The sequence below is a fragment of the Panulirus ornatus genome, chromosome 31 (assembly GCF_036320965.1).
Source record: "Panulirus ornatus isolate Po-2019 chromosome 31, ASM3632096v1, whole genome shotgun sequence".
Lineage (NCBI taxonomy): Eukaryota > Metazoa > Arthropoda > Malacostraca > Decapoda > Palinuridae > Panulirus > Panulirus ornatus.
This window is the reverse complement of record NC_092254.1, coordinates 9,420,001-9,445,216: the sequence shown is the minus strand read 5'-3', so window position 1 is coordinate 9,445,216 and position 25,216 is coordinate 9,420,001. Positions and strand designations below refer to the sequence as shown.

Here is a 25,216-nt window from a genome sequence, read left to right as displayed (position 1 = left end):
GTACAGTCCTTCGACGTTATATAATATACTCCTTAGTATTTCCGTCTCCAGAGACACGTGGAGCGGTCAGAGGAGCGGAGGAGACACCAGGGAAGGGAAGGGAAGGATACGGGTCTGTGGGAGCCTTGGCTGTGGGTAAAAGTGGGCTCTGGCTTCCCTGCATTATACATGACAGCTGGAGAGAGAGAGAGTGTGTGTGTGTGGCTGTGAGCGACTAGGCTTAGCCATCTATTCTTCGTCTGTGTCCTTGCCGACACGGGAAGTTCGGGGATGGGCGACGAGCAAGGGACGAAAACAGCAAAAAAAAAAAAAAAATCAAAAATTTCTGAGTACTTCAAATTAACGTCGGATCCCATTTCCTTGGAGGGCGTCGCAAATGCTAACCACACACGAGACACGTAACACTTCCTGCTTCTCGTGGGATACATTTTGCAGGACTGTGGTCCCCTTACGGCCGCACTCTGGCAAAGAGCACGGGCGCCGAATTCCTTCACAGTAGACTTGCTACCCTGCTATTTACATACATAGGTGATCACACAAACACAGCTCTCCCTCCTCCTCCTTCTCCTCCTCCTCCCCGAGGCTGACATGCGCCGAAACCACGGGCGTGGAGAGAGAGAGAGAGAAATCTCCGGTGAGATCTTTTATGCATTACAGTCTCAGAGTGACAAACTCTGCTCTGGACTTGGCCCGTCACTCTACCTGAAGATGTAACGCGCGCAAAAGATCCCGCAGTGATATTTCCTCCCTTGCTCCCGTGGTTTTTGGTACACACACACACACACACACACACACACAAGAGACGGGGCCCCCACGAGTGCAAAACTCCCTTTCTCGTACAGTACAAATGGGTGATTACACACACACACATTCATAAGTATGTATAAGTTATAAGTAATGATACAGAACCAGTGTCCTACTCTTACTTATAACCAGTGTCCTACTCGTACTTATAACCAGTGTCCTACTCGTACTTACTTATAACCGACAGTGGGTCACTGAGAATGTCTCTCCTCAGTGTGAGTGGACCGGTCAGACTCATCACGCCACACAGCTTCAAACGTAACTACAATTGCCTGTGTTCACTCTTACGACTTGGAGGAGAGTTCACACGCCTGCTGAGTGGCTATATAACCTGATGCATGCACACCGAGACGAAAGGAGAAGAGTGAAATGAAGGTGAAGAATCATTTGACTTGAGTACGGTATCAATACCGGTGTACAGAGAAGTGACATACGAAACATACTGTCCGCTTCATGAAGAATTCTTGCCTGGGACAGGACAAGTAACATGGCTGTGTTGCTGTTCTCTCTCCGTTATTGCAACACGACGACACACGCACGCACACACACACACACACACACACACACACACATATATATATATATATATATATATATATATATATATATATATATATATATATATATATATATATATACACACACACACGCATTGCGAAAGTTCATCACACAGGAATTACGTCTGACGTACGTTTTCTGTAAACTTTTTTTTTTCCTAAAAAAAAAAAAAGAAGGAAAAACCTTAGCTCACTGGTGTAAAATCCCGGGTTCTCGTAGGTAAATCCAGGATCTTTTGTGGCCGGAGGCATGGAATGAGAGCTAGTATTATCTGGTAGCCTTCCGCAATCCTCAGCTTCACACCCTCCTGATGAATAACACAGCAGCTCCCCGCACAGCTCAGTGAATCTTGCATGAGGACACACACACACACACACACACACACACACACACACACGCACACACGCCACAACATGGCCTGTCCTTCCGGCTCCGTCTCTGTAAATTATGACTGATGCCTCACTTGACACCCCTACCTAACCCCCCACACCCTCCTCCCCTGCCATAATATATGCGCAGTTGCAGGGGCCTGCGAGTGCATTGGGGAGAAAGTCAGCCCTGACGCACACACACACACACACACACACACACACACACACATTACATTTCCCGCTGCGGATACGACGTGCTAACGTCATCCAGTGGGAGGAAGACCTGGCCAGAGACACGAGCGTCACGAAACCGCGAGCGTCGCAGAACGGACCCGTCGGAGGGGACCGGCGCTCGATGCTGTCGCAGGGAAGAAGTGTAAAACACGACCCGTCGTCTCCTCCTCACATAAGGCGCGTACTCGTGCGAAAGGCATGTCCACCGACCTCACGAAGGTACAACGACTCAGACCTCACGAACTGAATGGTTTCCCCACTCTGAACCAACACGCAATAACAACTCACACCTCATAGATAGGATATTTCTCTTCCTCCTCCTCCTCCTCCTCCTCCAGGAAACACCTCGAACTTCTTACAGCGTGGAACAAGACCAGTGCCCCCGAGATTCAGGAGGTCGCCCTCACAGTGAACGTCATCACCACGAACACCACATTCCATGACCCCCCCTAAGCATCCAGGAAAACATCGAAAGAAGAACAAGAGATGAATCCAGAGGGCGCGACCAGCACTCTGCTGACGAAGGGGTTAGCTCCCCCTCTCGACCCCGTATGAAGGAGGAGGATCGCCGCCACGACTACTACGAAATCTAATCGACTGACTGAAAGAAATCGAAATTATTCGTAATTATACGTTATATTTCGTAGTGGCGTGGACGGAAGTGGCCATAACGTTCATGAAAAAAATGCATGTCTCACGGTCGTATGCACAAGACGCAAATTCATTCATTCTTCTTCTCAGTAAATCTGTGGTACATATGGGAAGGAGAGAGAGAGAGAGAGAGAGAGAGAGAGAGAGAGAGAGAGAGAGAGAGAGAGAGAGAGAGAGAGAGAGAGAGAGAGAGAGAGAGAGAGAATAAGACGTCTGATGGTCCATAACGAGGTTATCTGTTTTTTGAAAATCCAAACACACGGAGGCAAAAAAATGGGTAGGAGAGGCGGCAAAACCCTCCAACCCACCTCTCCATCCGGCTCAACTGCCAACCGATCAACGTATCACCGTGCACCTTCAGGTAGTCCGTCCCCCAGCCGAGAGGAGGTGGGAGGGGAGACTCTTTGGCACGAAGGCGGCCGAACAATAAAATGCTTCGCGCTCCGAAATGATCATCACCGAGACACTAAACAAAATGAGTCACATCATGCGAAAAAAAAATAAAGAAGAAAATGAATAAGATGAATTTTCAAGGAGATTAAACGGTCTCGCCAAGACAGAGCAACAAATTATACTACTCATTTGCATATGAATAAAACAGAAAGATGATGAGGGTGGAAAAGAAGAAAAAAAAAAAGAATGAAACACTCTAAATATGTTTGCTTTCTGGGTTAACGACAGTCCCAGCTTCCCCAAGTGTTTTATTCGTTTTCTTCTCCATTATGGAAAGTCTACTCGCGTATTAAGCGGCAGTTTAGGCAGTAAAACAAACAAACAAAAAGAGAAACACATCACTTGTTTATCCCCCGCGGTTACAAGTGTCGGCCTTGTGAACTGTCCCTGAAACAAGGCTGTGGGTTCGAAACTCGGGCCGTAAACAAGTGTCCTGGGATGTGCTGAAAACGGTGGTGTATGATGACGACCCGTTTGTCTGTCAGATGCTGAAGGATTCTTTCCCCCCTCTCCAGCCCTGGTGCCAGCCGGCGTTGTGAGGGCATCTGGTGGTACGTGTGTGTGTGTGTGTGTGTGTGTGTGTGTGTGTGTGTGTGTGTGTTGCTCTCGTGTTTATGTGGTAGGTAAAGGGGGCAAGTGGGAGAGTCACGTACGATATGCAGCGCGGGTGAGGCGTCATATTCGGGGAGAGGATGCATCACTGGGAGTACCGTCTCGTCAAGAGAGCTTATCGATCCAAAGGGGTCTGCATTTCCCTGCCACTGGAAGTAGCGCAGACTTGAGCAGCAGAAGCTTGTAGATGGGTCCTGCGGTAATAAGAAATGATGCATCTATCTATCTATCTATCTATCTATCTATCTATCTCTATATATATATATATATATATATATATATATATATATATATATATATATATATATAATCAGTCCATCAAAGGCCTGACTGGGGGGGGTAATCAGGTGGGTCGCTCCACAGGGACAAAATCGATACACTATTAGTGGCTCCCACGTTCTTCATTATTGTGTCTGGCTTTATTACTGGCTTTATTGTGGCCCTGTACAGCCCCGTATGGTGTCTGACTTTATTACTGGCTTTACTGTGGTCTTGTACAGCTCCTTTGGTGTCTGGCTTTATTACTGGCTTTATTGTGGCCCTGTACAGCCCCGTATTGTGTCTGGCTTTATCACTGACTTTATTGTGGCACTGTACAGCCCCGTATGTTGTCTGGCTTTATTACTAGCTTTATTGTGGCCCTCTACAACCCAGAATGGTCTCTGTCCTCACCCCTGCCTTTATTGTGGGTTTGTGTCTGCTGGTCATCGTGCATTCGCCCATTACACTGACGCTGTGCCTCCTGCAGTATTGTTTAAAATTCCTCCCTTCTCCGCACACGTACACAGACACACACACAGACACACACACAGACACACACACAGACACACACACACACACACACACACACACACACACAGACACACACACAGACACACACACACACACCCACACCCACACCAACACACACACACACACTACTGACATGAGAATAAAACTAGTCGAAAACAGACACAACCTCTGAGCAGCTGAGCAACGAAAGACAACACATCAGTAACGAAATAAATGATTGCTTAATAACCCACCATTACCATAACGGATCTTCCCATAAATTGGAATTCCTGAAGAATAGAAAAAAAAAAAATCTTGCTTAAGGAGGAGTATCGCGAGCCATCACCCTAAGCACCAAAAGAGGAGTATTGTCGGGATCCTATGTGGCATCTCTTTGTCATATTTACGGAGGAATATCGAGCGACGGAGGGGTATCCAGGTACACGATGATGTCTTATAGTGTTACGGAAGTGATGGGTGATAAGAGATGGGGGTACTGTGGCGATGTGTACATGGGAAAGAGGGTACCGTGGTCATGTGTACCATGAAGGGGGTACCGTGGTCATGTGTACCATGAAGGGGGTACCGTGGTCGTGTGTACCATGAAGGGGGTACCGTGGTCATGTGTACCATGAAGGGGGTACCGTGGTCATGTGTACCATGAAGGGGGTACCGTGGTCATGTGTACCATGAAGGGGGTACCGTGGTCATGTGTACCATGAAGGGGGTACCGTGGTCATGTGTACCATGAAGGGGGTACCGTGGTCGTGTGTACCATGAAGGGGGTACCGTGGTCATGTGTACCATGAAGGGGGTACCGTGGTCATGTGTACCATGAAGGGGGTACCGTGGTCATGTGTACCATGAAGGGGGTACCGTGGTCATGTGTACCATGAAGGGGGTACCGTGGTCGTGTGTACCATGAAGGGGGTACCGTGGTCATGTGTACCATGAAGGGGGTACCGTGGTCATGTGTACCATGAAGGGGGTACCGTGGTCATGTGTACCATGAAGGGGGTACCGTGGTCATGTGTACCATGAAGGGGGTACCGTGGTCATGTGTACCATGAAGGGGGTACCGTGGTCATGTGTACCATGAAGGGGGTACCGTGGTCATGTGTACCATGAAGGGGGTACCGTGGTCATGTGTACCATGAAGGGGGTACCGTGGTCATGTGTACCATGAAGGGGGTACCGTGGTCATGTGTACCATGAAGGGGGTACCGTGGTCATGTGTACCATGAAGGGGGTACCGTGGTCGTGTGTACCATGAAGGGGGTACCGTGGTCGTGTGTACCATGAAGGGGGTACCGTGGTCATGTGTACCATGAAGGGGGTACCGTGGTCGTGTGTACCATGAAGGGGGTACCGTGGTCGTGTGTACCATGAAGGGGGTACCGTGGTCATGTGTACCATGAAGGGGGTACCGTGGTCGTGTGTACCATGAAGGGGGTACCGTGGTCGTGTGTACCATGAAGGGGGTACCGTGGTCGTGTGTACCATGAAGGGGGTACCGTGGTCATGTGTACCATGAAGGGGGTACCGTGGTCGTGTGTACCATGAAGGGGGTACCGTGGTCATGTGTACCATGAAGGGGGTACCGTGGTCATGTGTACCATGAAGGGGGTACCGTGGTCATGTGTACCATGAAGGGGGTACCGTGGTCGTGTGTACCATGAAGGGGGTACCGTGGTCATGTGTACCATGAAGGGGGTACCGTGGTCATGTGTACCATGAAGGGGGTACCGTGGTCATGTGTACCATGAAGGGGGTACCGTGGTCATGTGTACCATGAAGGGGGTACCGTGGTCATGTGTACCATGAAGGGGGTACCGTGGTCATGTGTACCATGAAGGGGGTACCGTGGTCATGTGTACCATGAAGGGGGTACCGTGGTCATGTGTACCATGAAGGGGGTACCGTGGTCATGTGTACCATGAAGGGGGTACCGTGGTCGTGTGTACCATGAAGGGGGTACCGTGGTCATGTGTACCATGAAGGGGGTACCGTGGTCATGTGTACCATGAAGGGGGTACCGTGGTCATGTGTACCATGAAGGGGGTACCGTGGTCATGTGTACCATGAAGGGGGTACCGTGGTCGTGTGTACCATGAAGGGGGTACCGTGGTCATGTGTACCATGAAGGGGGTACCGTGGTCATGTGTACCATGAAGGGGGTACCGTGGTCATGTGTACCATGAAGGGGGTACCGTGGTCATGTGTACCATGAAGGGGGTACCGTGGTCATGTGTACCATGAAGGGGGTACCGTGGTCATGTGTACCATGAAGGGGGTACCGTGGTCGTGTGTACCATGAAGGGGGTACCGTGGTCGTGTGTACCATGAAGGGGGTACCGTGGTCGTGTGTACCATGAAGGGGGTACCGTGGTCGTGTGTACCATGAAGGGGGTACCGTGGTCGTGTGTACCATGAAGGGGGTACCGTGGTCATGTGTACCATGAAGGGGGTACCGTGGTCATGTGTACCATGAAGGGGGTACCGTGGTCGTGTGTACCATGAAGGGGGTACCGTGGTCGTGTGTACCATGAAGGGGGTACCGTGGTCATGTGTACCATGAAGGGGGTACCGTGGTCATGTGTACCATGAAGGGGGTACCGTGGTCGTGTGTACCATGAAGGGGGTACCGTGGTCATGTGTACCATGAAGGGGGTACCGTGGTCATGTGTACCATGAAGGGGGTACCGTGGTCGTGTGTACCATGAAGGGGGTACCGTGGTCATGTGTACCATGAAGGGGGTACCGTGGTCATGTGTACCATGAAGGGGGTACCGTGGTCATGTGTACCATGAAGGGGGTACCGTGGTCATGTGTACCATGAAGGGGGTACCGTGGTCATGTGTACCATGAAGGGGGTACCGTGGTCATGTGTACCATGAAGGGGGTACCGTGGTCATGTGTACCATGAAGGGGGTACCGTGGTCGTGTGTACCATGAAGGGGGTACCGTGGTCATGTGTACCATGAAGGGGGTACCGTGGTCATGTGTACCATGAAGGGGGTACCGTGGTCGTGTGTACCATGAAGGGGGTACCGTGGTCGTGTGTACCATGAAGGGGGTACCGTGGTCATGTGTACCATGAAGGGGGTACCGTGGTCGTGTGTACCATGAAGGGGGTACCGTGGTCGTGTGTACCATGAAGGGGGTACCGTGGTCATGTGTACCATGAAGGGGGTACCGTGGTCATGTGTACCATGAAGGGGGTACCGTGGTCATGTGTACCATGAAGGGGGTACCGTGGTCATGTGTACCATGAAGGGGGTACCGTGGTCATGTGTACCATGAAGGGGGTACCGTGGTCATGTGTACCATGAAGGGGGTACCGTGGTCGTGTGTACCATGAAGGGGGTACCGTGGTCGTGTGTACCATGAAGGGGGTACCGTGGTCGTGTGTACCATGAAGGGGGTACCGTGGTCATGTGTACCATGAAGGGGGTACCGTGGCCTTGTGTACAATGATGAGGTAACGCTGTGCTGTGTGTGTAAGTGACGTGGATCATGGTGAGGTGTCAGGGAGGGGTATTGTGGGAAGTGGTCAGGTGTCAAAGAGGGGTAGCGTGGTAATGCGTGCCAATATGGGGTATTGTGGCGATGCGTGTCGAAGATGAGGGTATCGCGCTGATGGTGAATTCTGCCAGGGGGAAGGGGTATTGTAGCCAGTGGTAGAATAAACCCGGGAAGAAGCGGAGGGGAGGGGTAGTATCACTGTGTCTTGTACCCAATGAGGGGTAACGCTAATGATAAAGCAATGATCTCTATAGATTACGAGAGAAGTACAAAGGGAAAAAGGCACTGTTTGTTGTTTGCCTAAAGCAAAGATGCTTGCGTCGTAGCCTGTGACACTGACCTCACACATGCACAAACACACGACATGATTCACGCACGGGCCCGTCCGGGTTCGAGTCCCAGGCGAGGAGTTGGCTTATAGCCAACGCCAGCTGTTCATCCTGCCCTCGGAACTGGTTGACTGGTCGATAAATGGGTACCTGGCTTAAATGGTGTGTGTGTGTGTGTGTGTGTGTGTATGTTTAAACATAAGAGTAAAGACACACACACACACACACACACAAAGTCTATGCATTAACGCACCCATAAATAAAATGACAAACACACATCACAAACACTTGCACGCTAGAACGCACGCGACATGCACATACGCATGAACATACACACAAGGCATACAAGAACACACAGACACACACGCATGAACATACACAAAACGGCATACAAGAACACAAACACACAGACACACACGCATGAACATACACAAAAAGGCATACATGACCACAAACACGGACTCGCAAGGACACACACACACGCACACACACACACACAGACACATACGCACAGCACACACACACACACACACACACACACACACCCTATTGTAACTCTTTAATAAATAGCTTAGAGCGATACTATCAGCAAGAGAGGGAAAAAAACACCGTGTGGGTATTATAAATCTTCTCTGGACAAAGGTATCGGAAGCGGCAGACAAGACATATAGAGGGGGCAAAATACGACAATACGACCCTGTAAACACCCACCTAATATATCAAAAGAGGTCAGACGAAGAAAAAGAGAAGAAAAAAAAAGTGACCAAACAAAAGACGACGCGATGTTTATAGCCGTTATTTTGACAGTAATTTCATGGGTTAGAATACAAAATAATTAACCGAGTAATGAGTGTTGAAAGCGTGAGGGGGCGCACTCTGTGTCATCTCCCCCCCCCCCCCTCGCCCTACTCACGCTGCGCAGCATGATGCTGCGCAGTCGACCCCAAAAAAAAGACGTACATCCACTTAAGAGTTATACTTATCCTTAATCAATAGCCTTTGAACAATATATATTATCCCTGGGGGGAGGGGGAGAAAGAATTCTTCCCACGTATTCCCTGCGTGTCGTAGAAGGGCGACTAAAAAGGGGAGGGGGTAGGGGCTGGAAATCCTCCCCTCTCGTTTTTAATTTTCCAAGAGAAGGAACAGAGAAGGGGGCCAAGTGAGGATATTCCCTCAAAGGCTCAGTCCTCTGTTCTTAAAGCTACCTTGCTAACGTGGGAAAAGGCGAATAGTATAATATATATATATATATATATATATATATATATATATATATATATATATATATATATATATATATATCGCCATCATGACAGTACAGCTGCACACTCCTGATGTTCCTAAAAAGGTGAACACAACACATACAAACACAAGACTCGTTGTTAACCACAATGTCAAACGTTACGTTCAGGTCACAGCAACGTGGACAACAACGGATGCCTCATCACGTCCAGTGAGGAAGTGTATCTCAACACGCCACCTCGTCCTGCAAGACGGGTGAAAACACTACCAAAGCTAATGGGGCTTTTGAGCCAAAGCTTCACCCAGTAAATGGATTCCTCCTCCCTGACTGAGTATCTCGTTCGAGTAATCAATTGGCGAGAAGCGATCTTGGGACGGTGATCGACCACTCGCTCACTGCACACACACAGTGTCGGGACGGGTTCGAACAAGTTGTTCAGAGTCTCGGGACGGGTTCGAACAAGTTGTTCAGAGTCTCGGGACGGGTTCGAACAAGTTGTTCATCTTCGGACGCTGCTTCACTGGAAACCAACGCACAGACACACACACACTGCACCATTATGACTCACTCCAACAGAGAGAGTCCTTCCATATGATCAAACACATAATAATCATAACTATTCACATGGTTGTGCTTATCTATTCCTAGTTCATTCACACAAAATCAATCTCAGGTTACTTCTTATCAAACATATAGGAAAGAAAAGCATTCTCCTGAGATAACAAAGATAAGGATTTACAGTCGAAAGAGAGGGATTTAATCACGGCTAAATAATCATCTTCTGTCATCCACACGACGCCAACACAGCTGACGTGCAGGAAATCCCCCTTTCACAGAGAACCATTTGTTCCTGGGGCTTGTCAACGGCACACAGACTCCTACAATTAAAAGGCCATCAACTGCTGTAGAAACCTTCACTGCCCTAATCATCCAACACAGATGAAGTATTCAATTCTGAAGGAAGGTTAAAATCCTGGATAATAACCATAGTTATAATTGAAAGCAATTCAGTGTTACTCTTAGATGCTTCCTTCTTAATGGCATATAATATCTATCTATCTATCTATCTATCTATCTATCTATCTATATATATATATATATATATATATATATATATATATATATATATATTATATACATATACAAGAGTCTAGGATGTAACTGCAGTCCTCCATCGGATAACCTCGTCGTATATCAGCAGGGACGCTGCTGTCTGGCTTTCCCTTGTACTCCCATGTACAAAGACCATTAGGTCATCTATTGCCTGGCTTTCCCAAGTACATACACGAACAGGTCTTCTAATACCTGTCTTTTCCATGAACTCCCAAGTAGTCACAACTTCTAACCTTAAAAGTACGTCGGTATATACGTGAAACTAAACATATTTTCCAACCTTTACGAAGACTCTTACATTCTACACAGGTATCGGATTCTACCATCATCACAAACCACGGTGGTATGACACCAGAAGGAAAGGTATCAAACTTTAAAAAGTAAATCTGTCGGTTGATACCAACAGAAGCAAGCTCTGTTCTCTCCTTGAATAGAGACAGGAAACTATAAAGCACTTCGTTCTCTCTCCAGCTTTAACACAGACTCCATACAGCATACTGTTGCACCCTCGCCTTTCACCGGGCAACGCAAACTTCCCGGAACAGCTTTTATTAAAGAGCAACACTCATGGTGAAACTCGGGGTTCCGCGCAGCAGAACCTACGTATTCCTCCTCCTCCTCATAACTTTTAATTCTGATTCGAGGGACGAATAAATCGGCTCTCCCGTCGTCACAATCCTTCAACATCTTAATCCACTCCTAGTGCTGCCCCTTTACCATTTGCCTACCATCTGCTGCCACTCATTACACTCAAGTCGTCTGCAAGTTTGCATACATTCCCAGTCCTCTCACTCATACGATGGATATTGAGTGTGTGACTCGCCCTCATTCCTAGCTCGTACTTTAATAAGATATGAAAACCTTGTGATTACCACACCACTCCATTACTGAAATACCACCGTCTCCCGCCGCCCGGTCCAACTTTGGTAATCCTTGGCCATTTCACCTCCCCCAACCACCACCACTTACCTACATCCTCGTTCTACTCGCTAGAACACCTTCACCAACCTCATCTTGCTATCATGAGGACCCAGCTAAACTCTCACCACGTCACCCTCGTCCACGCCATCGTAGGCATGACGTACTGAGCTTGTCGTATGCCACCCAATGTTAGCACCAACTTGTCCTTCTTCAGCTCTCCCATCTACCGCTTACGTGGGATTATTCCTCCAGAGCTCTGAACTCTCTCCGAAACGGGCGAGGCCAAGGGGGGTCGGATCAAGGCACGTTGAGAGAGAGAGAGAGAGAGAGAGAGAGAGAGAGAGAGAGAGAGAGAGAGAGAGAGAGAGAGAGAGAGAGAGAATATGAGGAATCATGATGAACCGGATCAATGCTAACGCGAGCTGAATCATGAGCCAGGTCATGCGGAACGACACGTCGAGAATTCATCCCGGCTCAAAGTCAAAGCTGGAAGGATCAGACAATCTGGGGGGGTCATCAGGGGGGGTCGTTCTCGTGTCACAGAAAATCAAAGGTCACTTGGGCTGTTACACCGTGTCATGGAAAAATCATCAGAGGTCAGAGGCTGTTTATCCTGCCTTAGCAAATAAAGAGTTGACGTCAAGGGTTGTGTCTTCTCTTAGCTGGATGAATATCAGACATAAATCACATCAAAACAGGCTTAGCTCTCAAAGTGTAAAGGCCCTCCTCCCCTTCCCTTGTCCTCCAGCTGAATCACGTAAGACCTCAGACGAAAATGCTTATCTCCAAACGGGCCAAGCTCTCGACTGAACCCCTGCTAGGCAGAGAAGGCATGAAGACCACCTCCGAAGCTGAATGACACGAGACTTCAAACACGTACCAAAACAGGTGAAACACTCGACTGAACCCTGCGAGTAAGAGAGGGTATAAAGGACCCACTGTACACGTACATATACGAGAAACGGGTTCAATTCTTACGACTCTAACCTCCCTGCACGGAGACGTTATAAAGACCCCCCCCCCCCTCTGCAGGGCGAAGAAAGGGCGCCCACCCTGACATATCCGGCGAACGAGGCGGACCTGCTGGCAAGCAATCAGCTCAGCGCACACCCGTGCAATACAACCCTCAAGCAATTCTGGCCGGAATGGGATCTGAACCTGAGCTCACGCCTTGGTAAACCACAGCTCCCTCCCGGGCATAGTCTGTCCCTTCCTCATATCTCGCAGTGGAACTGTAACTACGACTATATAACAAGTATATATATCACCATGAGCTACACACACACCATACAGTCGTCAGTACAGAAACATATGACAATATACACAGACATTATCAACGTTCGAGTGTAATCTAAGTATGTCATTTACGGAATGACATACTTACATACAAGTATCATAATGCAAAATACGACTACACACCTTACGTAATCAATGGCAGCAGTCTATGAACATCATTAGCAGGACGAAGCATGAGAAGAGGCACTGGAAAAACCAAAAGCAAGCGAACACGTTCAAACACCCCATGTGGAAATCTATCAAATCCGAATCGATGTATGCATCTGTATGTCCACGTACATCTTTATTCCCCATACATCTAGAGTCTCTGTATGTGGAACATAACTATATCAAACGAGAGAGAGAGAGAGAGAGAGAGAGAGAGAGAGAGAGAGAGAGAGAGAGAGAGAGAGAGAGAGAGAGAGAGAGAGAGAGAGAGAAATCCTCACCAAACACTCTCGTTATGGCATATACCGCACGCATTCCATTTTCGGGGGGCGAGACCACGGAGCAATTGCTGAAACATTTACGGAGGAACCTTGGGCCCTTGTTGCCTGTGTTGGTTCAAAGCCATCAGCCCGGTGAAGTATTCGACCTCCGCTTATATATAAAGAAAAATACCCGCGCGTGTTCCCGGCTCTATTTTCGAGGGCATCCTTTACCATCAGGGAAAGGGGGAAGGGCCGGGCGTCAGCATCGCTGCCAGCTGTGTACAGCAAGAGCAGACTCGATCTAAACTATTGGCAATTGTCTACTGATTGCATTGCCGACTTATCACCTGAAACAACGGTTGCTGTACACCCACCGCCGGCCTGGCGCCCTACCACCGCCACTTTATAAACTTTAAATTGGTGGAGGGTGTGTGTGTGTGTGTGTGTGTGTGCGTGTGTTGGCGGCGATGGCGGTGGAGGAGGAGTATGTTGTTGGAGGCGTGAGGTAAAGGGCATGTGGCGGAGTCCGGTGGAGGCCAAAATATTACGGTGCACTGGTGGTGAGGGAGAGATATGTTGGTGTATGAATTGTAAACACTGAGGTGTGCATTGGAGTACATGGAGACCCGATGGTCCCTGACGAAGTTATCTGCTGGAGGACAGTCCGTAGGAAGGGCAGATAACAGTGGACCTGATGGGCCACGACGAGGTTATCTGCTGGAAGACAGTAACGTGGGAGGGACAGATAACGGTGTACCTAATGGTCCACGACAAGGTTATCTGCCGGTAGACAGTACGTAGGAACGACCGATAACAAGAGACCTGATGGTCCACGACGAAGTGGCGTCCTGGGGTAGTACGTGGTAAGAAATAAGAGGATAGTAAAACAAAAGGAGACTCCCCAACCACCGCTCCCTCCGGCCCCAACACCCGGCAGGTGAAAAAAAGCCGAGGAGGTACACCATGTACTCCGGAGAGCGTATACTGCCATGGAGATTCCGTACGAATATGTGAACGGGTCAAGTTCCCTACTCGAACGGCAGTGGAGATCTCCTGGGAGAAGGGTTCAAGTCTGGAGAGAGAGAGAGAGAGAGAGAGAGAGAGAGAGAGAGAGAGAGAGAGAGAGAGAGAGAGAGAGAGAGAGAGAGAGAGAGGGCGAAGGTGGGCTGAAATTTAGATCAGATTTAAAAACCAGTTTGCTCTAACAACAGGGATCACTGGAGTATTTGTCTAGTCTTGATTTGAAGGTATTGATGGCCTTCGCATCAAGTCTTCTGTTACATTGCTTTCCATCTCTCAACTTCACACCTCATCTCTGGTCGTCGAACCTCTACCTAATGGGAATTATTTCAGCTGGAATCATCTAGCATTTTGAAAAAGCTTCCTTTCAGATCTCACTGGAGTATGCATTTCTTTTTATTTTCAGAGACAATATAATCTTAGGCGGTTTGAGACTTGTGAAGAAAACGTCATAAGGTTGGAATAAGTTTTGCTGCTCTTCCAAATTTTGTTCATGTTTTTCTTAGTCTTTCATTTACGACAGTGACAAGTGAGTCGTGCGTTCCAAACGTGAGTCTGTATATAGTATATCCTAATTCCTAATTATCGTCCTTGATCATCCTAGAACCGAAAAAAGAGTGACAGGAATGGACTTACGTCAATGGCCATTTTGCGTCTCCTTGGGAATTCTACATTTGCAAGTCTAATCCCTCAACGCTTTCCCTTCTTTCAGGAATTTTGTTAAATTCAAAGTGAAGAAAAGATCTATTTACCTATTTACTTCTTGTGGTGGTGATGGTGGTGGTGATAGTGAGTGTGGCGACTGTGGTGGTGATTGTGGTGGTGGTAGTGGTGGTGGTTGTGGTGGCGGTGGAGGTGCAGAGTCAACAACATGGGGGTAATGTCCTGTGAAGGTGCAGGGGAGTACAAATGTACTGGTGACGAGGTAGACGTGTGGGTACGGCCTGTGATACTGGCTGGGGCTGTTCGTAAGGGCAAAGCTTGTGTACGTGAGGTGCGTTTAGTATCAACTTATGCGCTCATGTATTTGCGTATGTGTGAACGTATACATGCACCCCCTTTTTCCTCCCCTGTGTACACACTCCATGTATCTACCCAGCTACACACTACTCTTTTAAGTCTCGACTTTGGTTACGGACTTCGAGCACAAGGCAGCGCGCACCTTTGCTTACCCTGGGATCAACACACTTCATCTCTGTCGACCAGGATACCACGACAGAAGCCGTCCGTTCCTCAACCACACGCAAGCTCCACACCGCGAGCGGGACGAGAACAGGTATTTTTCAGGGTTACGTTCCAGGCGCGATGAGCCATTCGAGTGGCTGGTATGGCTCCCCTCCTCTCCTGGCTAACATGATCCCTCTCACAGTTTGCTTGCATGACCCCTTTCTTTCATGGCTCACATGACCCCCTCTCAGAGCTCGCATGACCCCTCTCATGGCTAACATGATCCCTCTCATGGCTCGCATGACCCTTCTCACGGCTCACATGATCCCTCTCACGGCTCGTATGACCCCTCTCACGGCTCGCATGACCCTTCTCACGGCTCGCATAACCCTTCTCATGGCTCGCATGATCCCTCTCAAGGCTCACATGACCCCTCTCACGGCTCGCATGACCCCTCTCACGGCTCGCATGACCCCTCTCACGGCTCTCATGACCCTTCTCATGGCTCGCATGATCCCTCTCATGGCTCACATGATCCCTCTCACAGTTCCCACGATGAATAACAACGAGAGACAGGGGTGATTCTGACATATCGCGTCACTCGGATCCATTAACCATCCCTTACCCAACTACCTGATCCCATGGGATTCCTCCCCCCCCCCACTGAGTGGCCTTCCATGCCAACCTCCCCCGTCATTCATCCCTCCCCCCTCATGACCGTAGCCATCGTTCATCTTCAAGAACAGCACAGCCGCCGACCTCATCACTCGCAAACTGCTGCGAGGTTCAAGACCATACAGGAAACAGCACCAAAAATAGCCCCTTAAGAGGCTTGAATCAGGATGTTGTTAATATCGAGAGAGAGAGAGAGAGAGAGAGAGAGAGAGAGAGAGAGAGAGAGAGAGAGGAGGGTCTGCGATACCCAGGAGGGACGTGAGAGAGAGAGAGAGAGAGAGAGAGAGAGAGAGAGAGAGAGAGAGAGAGAGAGAGAGAGAGAGAGAGAGAGAGGAAGGTCTGCAATACCCAGGAGGGACGTGAGAGAGAGAGAGAGAGAGAGAGAGAGAGAGAGAGAGAGAGAGAGAGAGAGAGAGAGAGAGAGAGAGAGAGAGAGAGACAGAGGAAGGCCTGCAATACCCAGGAGGGACGTGTGTGGGTTGTTTACTCCGCGCTGGTCCCGTGACGGGAAGCGATGGAGGTGACGTCAGGCGAGGCCGGTCACCTGACGGGGATGACTAATGGCCAGGAGGCATCAAATCAATAATTACCTCCACAAGGCCTCCTCCTCCTCCTCCTCCTGCTGCAGCAGGTCGGCGGTGGTCGGCCGGCCGTGGCCGCGTACAGAGACACACACACACACACACACACGCCAGCCCGGCCCACGTGGTGCCTCTCTTTGTGCTACGCCAGAGCAATCCCCTCGCAGTATATTCCCTCCTCCCTCACCCCATAGGTGCTTCATGTATCGCTACACAAGCTCTTCGTGTAGTCCCCGACCAACCCTTGGTGCATCGTCGTCCACCAACAAGCCCTTGATGAACCCACTGTTGGCCCTTGATGTATTCCCAAGGCGTCCATGATGTCCCCAAGCAGGCCCTTCGTGTATAGTCCAAGCAGCCCTTGATGTATTCCCAAGGCGTCCATGATGTCCCCAAGCAGGCCCTTCGTGTATAGTCCAAGCAGCCCTTGATGTATCTGAGCAGCCATCCTCCCTTAGTCATGCCAGCAAAGCCCTTTGATGTATCCCCCTGATGCCTTACTCTGACATCAAACTGCAAGTCCGCTCCTGACATCTGCAGAGCAAAATCCTGATGTCCCCACCACGACAGGTTCCTTACGTCCCACTCAACAAGTCCACTGACGTCCCCACAGCGAGTCCTAGCTGTTCACCACAGCAGGACCCGAAAGTTCCCCAAAGAACTTCCCACGGTTCACCACAGAAGGCTCTCAGCATTACCCGTGTTCACCACAAGACGAAGGAACCCCCCCTTGACGTCCCTAATATACAGAGTCCTTCATCTCACCACAGATGGCGGCCTACCACCTCCACGCCTCCCTACCCAACCCACCGGTGCTCCTTAAGGACCTCAACGCTCGAGTGATACTCGAAGTCTGCGGCAGAGTGCGCGCGCCGCCCCATTTCTTCTTCTTTTTTTTTCCATGACATCAACGCCCACAGTGAACCTCCGATGTCACCCTCTGGAACGAAGAGCCCCCTCCCCCCCTTAACTTCTCTCCTTCCCCCTCCCCCTTCTCCACCACCTTCCACCTTCCCTCCTCCCCCAATGGAGCCCTGATGTCCCGTCCCCTCCCCTAAGAGCGGGGCCCCCTGACGTCGCCACAAGTTATTGATTGGCGCACCTCCACCGACGCTGAGGATCACCACCACTGGGGTGGGGTAGGGAGAGAGACTGGGCGTGAAAATCAGTATAGGCCTAGGTGGCACGGAGAGGGGGGGTGGGGTGAGGAAGGGGGGGGGGGCAAGGACGGACGAACGGACGGACAGATGGGACGGACGGGAGACCTACCCTTACCTATATTCGTCCGGAAATTGGCCACACTAACATAGTCTTTCTTTTACAGCAAAAAGGGAGGGAGGGAGGGAAGCATGCCAAAGATAATCCTACTCTTCCAAGTATCCATCCATCACGTCAAGAGCTCTCTCCTCTCTGTCCCCCGTGTCGTCCAAGAGCTCTCTCTTTTCTGTCCCTCGTGTCGTCCAGCAGAGAGAGAGAGAGAGAGAGAGAGAGAGAGAGAGAGAGAGAGAGAGAGAGAGAGAGAGAGAGAGAGAGAGAGAGAGGCTACCCTCTCCGTCCAGGAGGCGGGGAGTGGATGGAGGAGGAGGTGGAGGAGGTGGTGCGAGGGAAGGGGAGGAGAAAAGGAGAGGGGAGGCAGAGGGGGTGGGAGAGGAATAGTGCCTCCACTCCTGCCTTCGTGGTCATGGTAACCACACGCTTCATACAAACCCTTGACATCTTTTTACCAATACATATGTGTATGTATACTTGTCTACGTATACATAAGCATACTCATGTATATTCATATATATACACATATTGAATCACGCAAATATGCATAAGTATATAGGTATAAATTCATGAGTATATATATATATATATATATATATATATATATATATATATATATATATATATATATATATATATATTCATAAAATCTACATATGCCTACGTATATATATACACATATCCATAAATACTTTCTCATGGTATAACTTGGTACATCTATTACGGGGCTCCGACAGGTTCAAGGCAGCGCTACGATCAGGAGCACGGTAAGGTTGAATTCCTTCGGTGTGAGACGTTTCTCGACGAGACTGCGCTCCTTTTTTTTTTTTTTTTTTACTACATCAGACGACGATGGCACAGCCTCGCCGGAGGTGACTTCTCCACTCGCGGCGTAACCACAGGCAGAGAGGCGCAGTCCGGTAACACCACTGTCTCTCTCTCTCTCTCTCTCTCTCTCTCTCTCTCTCTCTCTCTCTCTATCTATCTATCTATCTATCTATATCTATATATAACAACCAGACGTAAGGTAATCATACCAGGCTACAATACACATCACCACTTTCCCTTTAGGTTGTAAGGACCCCACCCCCCCCCCACCTACCTAGAAATAAGATAAATAAATAAAATAAATAAATAAAATTAAATAAATAAAGAAAAAAAAAAACGCTACGGGATGAGGCCAAGACTTTCAGGAAGTCTGTATGGAAATTCCTTCAGTGGCTTGAGATAAGTTGTGGGCGCCAGACTTTGCTCCGTCTGGCCACAAGTTGGACCGGTATGTATGTCGGGTCCAGGAACGCACACATTTATGGCTGTATTTCAGCTTTATTGAAAACCAGAGCGTTTTGGGGAGGAGGGGGGGGGGGGGAATGGGGGAGGAGGAGGAGGAGTGGGAGGAGGAGGAGGAGGAGGAGGAGGAGGAGTGGAGGAGGAGGAGGAGGAGGAGTGGGAGGAGGAGGAGGAGTGGGAGCGACTGCGCCTCTCCAATACGTCTGTCGGGTTCGTGGTTCGTTCCACTGGGTTTTATCCGTGCGTGAGTTCTAGGGTGTGTTGGCGTGCGTGGGGAGAGAGAGAGAGAGAGAGAGAGAGAGAGAGAGAGAGAGAGAGAGAGAGAGAGAGAGAGAGAGAGTACCTTACCTATTTACTTACCTACTTCGTCCGGAGGGAGAGAGTACTCACTTACGAGGACTTACGTTGAGGCTATCGCCAAAGGGCATGACCAGCGCGGGGCGCTCACACCAGGAAAATATAGTTACCAAGAACGTATGAGAGAGAGAGAGAGAGAGAGAGAGAGAGAGAGAGAGAGAGAGAGAGAGAGAGAGAGAGAGAGAGAGAGAGAGAGGGGGGGGGACTGGCTTACTGACTATACATGCCTGCGTACTGGGAAATACGTTTACGTGTGTTTGCGTATGTACGTATTTGCGCACGACCACATACACTATACAGTGTGACCAGCACAGCCCGGCGTGAGCACACTCTTCAAAAGACGTTACCAATATTCAGGACCCTCCACACCAACTGACCAGACCGGGCGGGGGGGTGTTATAACAGACCCCCTCGCCCCTCCTCATTCTGGTCACTGATGACATTCAAGTCACTCCAGCTGTTACGAGTTGTGCAACGGCCTCATCCCCACCCCCAACCCCCTTGTTGTGCAACGACCTCACCGTGTTCACAGAAGAGAACCCTATGACACAGCACACACACACACACACACACACACACACACACACACGGTGCATCCAACACGTACCTAGTCCTCCTCACACTAACGTGGTCGAGTCCCACGACACCCATCACTATTGTCTCTCTCTCTCTCTCTCTCTCTCTCTCTCTCTCTCTCTCTCTCTCTCTCTCTCTCTCTCTCTTCCTCCCCGCTCCCCGCAACAGCCCTCCAACAAAACCCCTCTTCCCAAATTCCTCAACTCCAAAAACCTTCACCGCCGCCCTCCAATCATCAATCATGAGAGATTTTCGTGGATTTCTCTCTCTCTCTCTCTCTCTCTCTCTCTCTCTCTCTCTCTCTCTCTCTCTCTCTCTCTCTCTCTCTCTCTCTCTCTCCACCCACCAGCCAACCAGCCAGCCCTCTGTGCTTCCCCTTCGTCAACCACCGACGCTGCCACGACCACCATCAACCACCACCACCACCACCGTGCACTCGAGACACAGCCGCCTTCGACCTCACGGAGCCGAGGTACTGGTGAGGGTGGGGGTCACTTCGCCCCATCTAAACCCCAGCCAGTCTTACTGACCCCGAAAGGTCAAGTCGCAGCTGAAAGTCAGACTGGTTGACGACCTGGCCTTTACGTTTCAGGTCACGGGGTGAGGGAGATGACCCCCCCCCCCTTCTGAGTACGACCTCTTCACCACGACCGTGACGACCCTTGGGTTATGCATAAATGGCCTAGCCTTCAACCAGATTCCCTCCAAATTAGGTCAAAAGACCAGGCCATCACGCCCACAGGGTCGTTCTGTGATGACCATCGAGGTTACGAGGTCAAACTCACCACCCCCTTGTGTGATAAGCCAAACGAGGGAGGGAAAGTGACAATCGACCCAGCGACTAACAAGGGGGGGGGGGGTTGTTTAAGGGGGGATGGTGAAACAAGGGATGTAAATAGGCTAAAGGGGGAAAATCGTCAAACACATCGTATTTTCGCACTGGAGGGTAAATGGGAAAGGTGAAAAATGGGAAAAATTATTTTTCACATGTACTGGGTGGAACAGAGCCACGAACAGACGAACCGGTTCTCTTTTACCGGGTTACAGACCAGGGTGTAGAGACGTGCTAGTCATGTAAACCGGTTCCAGTGCAATAGTATGAAATACGGTGAACCAGCGAGCCCGATATTTTCACTTCCCCTGAGTTTACGACGAGTCGAACCACTGACCACATTTTCGTTCGGTGAAGAAACGAAACTACTCCGTGAACCAGTCCTCGTTTTCCATGAGTTTTGGACGAGTTCAACGACGGAGCCTATTTGCGAGTCACTGAAGAAAATAGAAAACAAGATCAAATGACCCGAATGTCGTTTATTGCCCAAAAACACGATAAACAAGTGAATATATTCTTGTTTAAACGAGTCAAAGAGTGGTACTAATGGCCCTATTTCCGACGAAAGAGGAGAAACCAGGGCATCGACTGGACCTACTCTCGTTGACTGGACTAAACACACAAATTATATATATATATATATATATATATATATATATATATATATATATATATATATATATATATATATATATATAATACTCCTTTCACAACGCCAAAGGCTTGCTGAACGGACTGACTACATGAACAGATGAGATAATAATAGTAGTAATAATAACAATAATAATAATAATAATAATAATAATAATAATAATGATAATAACAATAATAACAATAATAATAATAATAATAATAATAATAATAATAACAATAATAATAAATACTCGCTTCGTAGATAATCACTTCGAGGGGTTAGAGGCGTTTGAGTACATGTCCGTGGTAGCTGCGTGGTAAGTGGGACCGTCATAATCAGACCCACGTGTGTTTTGTTGACAGGGACGGACGGAGGGAGGGAGGCATATGGACCTCTCTCATTAGGCCTCTTTCAGGCCAATAAGGCTTATAAAGTTAATCACAGTTAGCCTGAATAGGAAGGTGAGGGTCGCGTGCGAAAGGCGCGCAGCTGATAGGGTTCAAAAGCGACTCCCATACGATCGACACTTGCAGTGGGGGAGGGTGGGGGATACTGGGGTCCGTCTTGTACCCTTGCGGATCGAGGGGGCTGAGAATGCTGCTACCCACGTGATCGAGGGGGCTGAGAATGCTGCTACCCAGGTGATCGAGGGGGCTGAGAATGCTGCTACCCAGGTGATCGAGGGGGCTGAGAATACTGCTACCCACGTGATCGAGGGGGCTGAGAATGCTGCTACCCACGTGATCTCCCACGTGGGTCGCGGAGGGCGATTCCAAGAGTGGTTCGGGAGCCGACGGGCGCGGCGCACAGTCCTCCCCTCCGGTATTATCACCTTTTCAACAAGAGAGAGAGAGGCACGTGGTGACTTCACCCTCTCAAAGGCCCAGTCACCTCCCGCCTCCCAAGGGATGAAGGAGAGGGAATACAGCCCACTCCGCCTCCCAAGGGATGAAGGAGAGGGAATACAGCCCACTCCGCCTCCCAAGGGAGAGGGAATACAGCCCACTCCGCCTCCTAAGGGATGAAGGAGAGGGAGTACAGCCCACTCCGCCTCCTAAGGGATGAAGGAGAGGGAATACAGCCCACTCCGCCTCCCAAGGGATGAAGGAGAGGGAATACAGCCCACTCCGCCTCCTAAGGGATGAAGGAGAGGGAATACAGCCCACTCCGCCTCCTAAGGGATGAAGGAGAGGGAATACAGCCCACTCCGCCTCCCAAGGGATGAAGGAGAGGGAATACAGCCCACTCCGCCTCCCAAGGGATGAAGGAGAGGGAATACATCCCACGCATTGCCCTTCCGTGTCGCGGTGGGCGCTGGCCAATCAAAAAAAATATTAACCACGACAGTGACCTCAACACGCCTCAAGGCAATAATCAACACAGCAGCAACTTGAGGATCATCGAATTAACTGCGGAAGCCATCGCTACAGCAGCGTCAACACTCCCTAGCAAGAGCACAGTCGCAAAAGTAGCCATCACAGCGAACACTCCCTCGCAAGAGCACAGTCGCAAAAGTAGCCATCACAGCGCACACTCCCTCGCAAGGAGCACAGTCGCAAAAGTGGCCATCACAGCGCACACTCCCTCGCAAGAGCACAGTCGCAAAAGTGGCCATCACAGCGCACACTCCCTCGCAAGAGCACAGTCGCAAAAGTAGCCATCACAGCGCACACTCCCTCGCAAGGAGCACAGTCGCAAAAGTGGCCATCACAGCGCACACTCCCTCGCAAGAGCACAGTCGCAAAAGTGGCCATCACAGCGCACACTCCCTCGCAAGAGCACAGTCGCAAAAGTGGCCATCACAGCGCACACTCCCTCGCAAGGAGCACAGTCGCAAAAGTAGCCATCACGGCGGCTGGACCATCCACCTCTCTACGGAGAATTGTACGTAGTAATCATTACGGTAAACTGGGGCAGGTGTAATCCGATCGCCATACGACATAAGACACGGCGTCAGTTAACGTGTAATCAACGGCGTAAACTGGGGAGCACCAATAACTAAAGTAGCCAGGACAGTCATTGCCAGAGCAAGTGAGGAGGCCGGGCCGGTGACTAAGAAGAGCCAGAGGGGCAGAAAAGTGGTCGTGGAGTTCCGAGTTACGCCAGCGACAAGGACACAGCCGGAGCAGCACCAGCAATGGGATCAGACGAGGAGCAACAGCGATTTAGAACAGGGGGGTTCTAGTGTCGGTGTTCAGAACGGGTGGGGACTGTCAACCAACACGGCTGCGGGATGGATCACCAGCGACCGAAGCGGCCAAAAAGTCGACATAAAAGACAGACAGATAGATAGATAGATAGAGAATATACAGACAGATAGACAGATAGATCGATAGATAGATAGAGACAGACAGATACGCAGAATAGATACAGACAGATAGATAGATAGATAGATTGACAAATGCAGAGAGAGAGAGAGAGAGAGAGAGAGAGAGAGAGAGTGCTGAGGGGGGTGTGGTCCCAGAGACAGCAGCAGCACAGGAGAGCAGTTCGAGCGCCTATGATAAGAGATGCTCAGACAGAGAGCGCCGGGGTAAAGGGAATACTAATTAAGGTAAATGGCACATCAATTCACCGGAGCTGGCACTCCTCTCCTTGAGAAAATATATATATGCTAATGCGGGCCTCATAAAAGCGGCTTTAACTTAATGAAATACATATCTTTTTTTTTTTTTCTTCACAAACATCAGTCTTATGGGGAAACTTGTGTAATCCTCAGGGTGTGCCACTGAAGCAGGACATTGCTATCTGCCATTTTATTCCAAGGGTGATGAAAGGTGAATGGATACAAGCCTTTCTTGTTCACACACACACACACACACACATATATATATGTACTTCCTATCCAAGGGTTCCCTGTCTCGTGGGCTCCCGCAGCACTCAGGAAGTTGCCCACGTCCACTCGACGAGGCTAATACAGACCAAAGAAGGCTAATGTGTGTATATACCTTTGTGGGGTCGAGTGCAGGACAGCTGAGGGGAAAAGTCTGCAGTGTCTTCAATACAGAAGTTGCTTGGCACACGGGACCCGAGGATGATCTTGCATGCCCATTCCAGCGTCTTTTCTGGAAGCCCTTTGTTAAAATGTAGTGACACACAAAAAAGGAAGACCAGGCGGCGGAGGCAAATGTGAGTTTGGGTAGATTAAAGATGCTTAACTGCTCTTCAGTTCAGGCGCAGGGAGTCCAAAATCTCTAAAGGAGAACGTAAAGCAGAAGGTGGAACCTGATTGGAGGCGAGAATGATGTATATATATATCTACGGTCTTGGTGACGTTACAGACGAAGTGATCCAGCTCTACAGCTTGTCAGGGTTGTTCGGGAAGGCTTGTGTTGTCAGAAGAGTCATCATCAACGCTGTGCGCTAGTGACGGAGTCTTCAACGTACTCACAGCGAGCGGGTGCGCCCATCGTTCGCGTGGATAAGGAAAGCGAACAGGTCCAAGCTCTGTGCCCTGTGGGACGACACGGGCGAGGGGACCAGATGATGCAGACGGCCCCCTCGGAAGAGCACAGCTTGGC

At 49.6% G+C, this 25,216-nt stretch overlaps 1 protein-coding gene across 1 annotated transcript in view; it reads right to left on the bottom strand.

Annotated features, from left to right (window-relative positions):
- The window catches only part of LOC139758804 (uncharacterized), a 1,625,355-nt gene that overhangs the window by 566,415 nt on the left and 1,033,724 nt on the right, over positions 1-25,216 (bottom strand). The gene's annotated exons all lie outside the window — the stretch shown is intronic.